Here is a 6037-nt window from a genome sequence, read left to right as displayed (position 1 = left end):
ATGAGTCCATCCCCATGTCTTGCTAACTCTCCCAATATGCCCCTTCTCTATGCCCTCCTCTGTCTCTTTACTGTCTCTTCCCAGCACCCATCATGCCTGTGCTCTTGGGTGCAAGATCTCTTGATGCCCTGGGTGGGTCTGCCCAGTGGGATGTTCTACTAGCAGGGGTCTCAAACTCAATTTACCTGTGGGCCACAGGAGGCAAAATTGGGGTGATCCTTGAGTGCAAAGTCAGTAGTAAGCCTTGAACATTGGGCGGTGTGACCCAAACAACTAAAACAAAACAAAACGAAAAAAAGATTCCTCTAGGGAAGGGCCACAAAATGTTGTATGGAGGGCCATTTGTGGCCCGCGGACCGCGAGTTTGAGACATCTGTAACTGCTCCTTCTTTGGTGGTCTAGGTTCCAGACAATGTGAATCCCCAAGGATGGATGCATGCTTTTATGCATGACTGGCCCAGTGCAACCCCTGCCCCTTTTCCCATTCACCCGGCTTCCTTAGGCATCTCTCCTTGGCCCCCTAATTTGGCAGGTTCGGGCCCGTGCTTATGTGTGTCCCTATAGTGGACACCTTCCTGGCTATGTAGCAGTCAGGCTGTGCCATCATCACGTCCCATTCTCGGGTGTAGCTTCATTGCCTTGTAAAGAGCCTGGTGCTTAAAGAGCCTGTAAAATGAACAAAATCAAGAGAGGTTCAAATGAGATAGGAGCACCCAATAGGTTAACCATTAGTGAGAAATCAGGTCCTTTGTGGGTATTGATAATGGTCAGTTGTTCTGATTCCCTTCCTCCCCCTGTCCTCCTTTACATCCTTGATGCTATAATTTTGACTGTGGTATTCTAAAAATTTTATCACTGGCCTGGTTTTATTATGTGATAATAGCAGAAAAATGATTGTTCGTAGCATCGTCGCCAAATGTAAATTTTTCATTATGGACTTGGATTTTTTTGTAGCGATGATGTGGGCTAACACCCTTGGGTTCTACTCCTGGAAGGCCAGCAGTTGCATTTTTTTTGTTTGTTTATTTTTGGGTCACACCCGGCAGTGCTCAGGGGTTTTTCCTGACTCCGAGCTCAGAAATCGCTCCTGGCAGGCACGGGGGACCATATGGGACGCTGGGATTCGAACTGATGACCTTCTGCATGAAAGGTAAACGCCTTACCTCCATGCTATCTCTCCAGCCCCAGCAGTTGCATTTTTCTTAGTGTGCTGCAGTTTGGCATTGCTAGGAGTTCCAGCTAGTGAAGAGAAAATGTGCTTGTTCAAATGGCAGGAAAAAAATTTGTCTTCAAGATATTAAAGATGGACAAAATAGCAAATGACATTTAAAAGGAAGCAAAGGCATTTGGAGGGGCAAAATACTGCATATCGGGGGGAATGAATTGGCTCTGACAGATACTTGTTGCGGGTGTGGAATGGAGGTGGACGTGTCCTTGGAACGAAACAGTGGAACTTGTCCAAGATGAAAGTAGGAAGTGAGTCGTGTGTATGCTGGCCAAGCCATCCAGGCCATCGTGCAGTTTTGTTGGCTCCAGAGAGTCCTGAAATGGAGGTGGCATGCTCCCCACTTTGTATCAGCAAATGCTGCCAGGTCAGCCACTTGGGCAAGAGGAGGGCCCTAAGGTAGTCAGAAGCACTGGGAGGGCACAGTAGCTTCCAGTCTGCCTCTGCCTCCTGGTGTTTGGATCTGGTCTCAAGCCAGCAACCATCTGGCAGGGAGCTCCTCTCTGGCTGTTTGTCCTCATCACCAGGCACTGTGTGGAATACATCCCCCCAAACGTGGTGACTTTATTTGAGCTGTAGTTGAACCTGGTGAGTGGTACCAGGAAGGACCCCAAACAGGACACAAATGTGTCATCTTGTCCTTGGTCCTCCAGGATGGTATTGGTGGGCTCTTTTCTCTTGCATGAAAATTAGGAGAAGTTACTTCTTTGGGGCTTCCCATCTTGGAGCTCCTAGTAACCCCTCCACTAGGGGGAGCTGTCCCAGAACCTCTCCTGAGCTCTCAGCGGGGTCGTGTATAGATTCTTCCACTAGGGGGAGCTGTTCCAGCATCTGCTCTGAGCTCTCAGCAGGGGTGTGTACTGTAGGTCCTTCCTCTAGGGAGCTCTGCCTGCTTTTGTCTTACTAATTTCTCCACGACTAGTTGTCACCCCTTCAATGAAATCCCCAGGCCACCCTAAATCAGCTCAGTTATTCTCCATTCCCATTCCCTTAATGGTCTGTTCAACTTTGGGGCGCATAATCCTTTCTCTCAATGCAATCACACTGGTGCACACCGCCAGTTGCTCACAACTTGAATGTTGGCTGAATCAACAAAATTGCAGCGCAGTTTTTGTTAGATGTGTTCAAATGGTTCAAATGCCTGGCACCTGGATCCATCCCATGCACCAAATGGAGAAGCCGGTGCTGCAGGGCGTGGCTGAGGGGCAGCTGAGAGCTGAGCTCCAGGGTTGGCCCAGAGCCCTGAGTTTCCCCAAGGCTCAAGTACTCTGTTCACCCCTGAGTTCTCAGAGACTTTGCTGGGGCCAAAGAGGGGGCAGTGAAGTCACGTCCTTCATTAAGGGTTATGGGCCTGTTAAGTGAAAAGCATCATCTCCTGGTGGCCAGCGTGCTGATGGCCTGGCCACACCTCAAAGGCAGCCAGGGAACCAGTGTTTAGGTGTCTGACTCATTAGGGTCATTGAGACGCCTTGCCCCACACTGTCCTTGGGGAATATGGGTGTTATTGGATGTTGTGAAAGGTTGTTTTGGATTGTGGCGGGACCTATTCCTCACATCACTCACAAATGGCTATTGTTTCTCTTGAGTATCTGGTAGGAAAGGACAGTGTCACTGTAGGTAGGTCACTTGTTTCCAACCCTTTTATGATCCATGAATGCTCCTCTCCCTTCAGGATCCACACTCAGTTCTGGGGCCTCTGGTAGCCTGCAGAAACCTCCCGCTCTCGGTTTCAGGCTTTTGTGCTGTGGTTTTCACTACCCCCCACTGCTGCCTGCAGTCTCTCTTCCTCATCTCATCTGCTCAGAGGTCATGTAAAAATTGCTACTTCTTGGGGGGTGGAGAGAGAGAGAGAGAGAGAGAGAGAGAGAGAGAGAGAGAGAGAGAGAGAGAGAGAGAGAGAGAGAGACAGAGACAGAGAGACAGAGACAGAGAGACAGAGACAGAGACAGAGAGAGAGAGAGAGAGAACAATAGTAGATAGGGTGCTTGTCTTGCACTTGGTCAACCTGGGCTCAATTTCCAGCACCATATAAATAGTCCTCCCAAGTCCGCCCTGCCAGGAATAAACCCTAAGTATAATTTCCAAATCCCCACACCACAGAAAACAAAACCAAACCTCCCCAACCAAAAACTCCCCAACCAAAAATCAGCTCCACATTTCTTCCCCAAAGTCCCTTTTCCTCAACTGATATAGTGTGAAGAGCAGAGACATGAGCGCGTGAGGAAGAAAGATATTTCAACATGTATAAGGGAGGATCTCTTGTATCAATGATTATTCTTCAGATGTGGTTGGTTATAAACACGGGCAAGGTGGGGCCCATGTTTATAGGACAGGGATGAATCCAGCTGGAGGGGACAGAACTCCCTTGTGCCTATTCATAGGGGAACCATCTATGTGAGTTTTATGGGCTTTCTCTCAGGTCAGGAACAGGGTGGGGAAGGGATTCACCCTATCTCCCCCTCTCAAATGATGGGCATAAGGTTTAGGCTTAACCAGGGGTTTCATCCTCATAATTGGTATAAGGATTAGGATCTGACAAGTCAGTCCAATCAGAATGAAGCACACGACCACCATGTGACATCATTGGTCCAATTAGGATGAAGCACGAGCCACTGGAAGAGCATGTGACAAAATCGGTCCAATCAAAACGAAACACAAGGCCCGAGGGCTGACCATGTGGCATCATTGATCCAATTAGGGGAGCATGAGGCCAGTGGGAAGACGAGCATGTGACACAATTTGTCCAATCAGAGTGAAGCCCAAAACACCCCAGTCATTGGGCAGAATACTCTGCCTTTTCTATAGTGTTTGCTTGCACTTGGGAAGGTTACCTGGGCACCATCTCATTTTTTATTTTTTTTATATCTTGGGGGGGGGGTCACACCCAGCAGCGATCAGGGGGTTACTCCTGGCTCTGAGCTCAGAATTCGCTCCTGGCAGACACGGGGGACCATATGGGATGCAGGGAATCTAACCGGGGTCCGTCCTGTGTAGGCGGCGTGCAAGGCAAACTCCTTACCAGTGCTATCGCTCCGGCCCTGGGCACCATCTCTGCTGTCACTCCAGCAGAAAGGGATAGAGAGAGGCTGACAGTCCCGTAGAAGTGCCAAGTTCAGCCATGCCTGCATCTTCCTTGCCCAGGATTTTTCTGGCGCCTGTCTGCGGGTGTTCTTTTGTGGGGGCTTCTCACACTGCGGCAGTGCCCTCCTGTCTCTGGGGTTGGTGTGGGAGAGACCAGCTTTGTTCTTCTGTGGGATCTCGCTTGGTCCCAATTGTGCCTTGAACATTCCCTCCCCATAGCGCTGGCACCTGTGCCATTCATCAAAGGGACCTGCAGACAAGAGGACAGGGCACGGAGGGCAGGTTTTCTGAGTGGCAAAAAAAACAAAAAAACAAAAAAAACAACCTCCCCCAAATAGGATTTTTTTGTGTTCTCCCATATGAAATGGATTCACCGGCAAGTCACAAAGAAAGGTCTTGTCCCTTCCATCAGAGGGACAGTAATATCTCAACAAAAGCTCCAGAAGCAATTTCCCTTTTTTTTTTTTTTTTTGGTAGTGGTTGTGATGGGGTGATGAGTAAATATAGAACTAAACGTGGCCAGAGACCACTATGCGATGTCAATGCACTCACCGGAGAATGGTCTCCTTGTAAGGGCACTAAATGTACTAGCACCGTGTGGTCCCTTGCCCTGGAAATAGAAATAGGTCTCCCCAAGTTCTCCAGCTAGAAAAGGGTTCAAGTCTGATTCCAGTTCTTCCCACCTACCATTGGTCACCCTCCCAGCATTTAGGGGGACAGTTTTCACTGCCAAACTTTCTCCACCAGCTCCTGGGCCCTCTGAGTCAGGCCCAGGAAAAAGGCAGAAGGGCTGAACAAGAAAGCATGTCAAGAATCAGGTCAGACAGCTGGGCCGTCCTCATCGTGCACCAGCTGCCTGTGTAGCTGCCTGCATAGCCCTTGGGCCTTTCTCTCCCGCCTCTCCGGCATCATTATCCTTTGCTGGACGGTGGCTGTCCCCTCCTCGGAAATCTCTCTGTTCATCTTGGCAGCCTCAGCCCCTTTTTGGAAAGGCAAGGGAGTGTGAAAATGCAGTTAGACCACAAGATAGAGAGAGAGGGGAGGGGGAGAGAAACAGAGAGAGACAGAGAGACAGACACAGAGACACAAAGAGACAGACAGAGAGCACAGCAGATAAGGCTCTTAGTTGCATGCAGCTGACCCATGTCTAAATTCCTCAGCACCGGATATGGCCCCTTGAGCACAGGCAGGAACCACTTCCTGGGCACACAGGGCTGAATAAAGGTTGGGCCTTCTGCTCCTCACCTCTCCCCTGATTGCAAGTGCTGAGAGGGTTAACTCCTGAGTGCCTAGAGGGGTCAGGCACTTGGGGTGGAACCTGCCTGATGCTCAGAGGGCTGTTTCCAAGGGCTCCCAGATGCCAGGACACGCAAGACAGAGTGCACTTGGCAGAACACTGGAATCTCATTGATTGGATCCATTATCTGAATTAGGAACAATTTGAAATTATGACCATGAGATAGAAATAAAAGATAAGAGCGTTGGCAATCCTCACCCCTGCCTGTCTGTGGGCACCGTGAAGCCTCGTCTACCTCTCCTCATCTTTCAGAATCATTTTATTACATTTAATTAGTTCTCCTGGACCCCAGAGAAGGAAGAAGGGAGCCAGAATTTTCTTAGCATGAGGCATTGCATCAAGCGTTTGGATCCTGGAAGCCACACAACATTTCGGTTTCTTGTTTAATCTTTGAAGTATCCATGGCTAGGAGGAATCTATGGTTCACATGTTCT

This window comes from Suncus etruscus, chromosome 14 (genome assembly GCF_024139225.1).
Source record: "Suncus etruscus isolate mSunEtr1 chromosome 14, mSunEtr1.pri.cur, whole genome shotgun sequence".
Lineage (NCBI taxonomy): Eukaryota > Metazoa > Chordata > Mammalia > Eulipotyphla > Soricidae > Suncus > Suncus etruscus.
The sequence above is the reverse complement of the archived record's forward strand: the minus strand, read 5'-3'. Positions refer to the sequence as shown.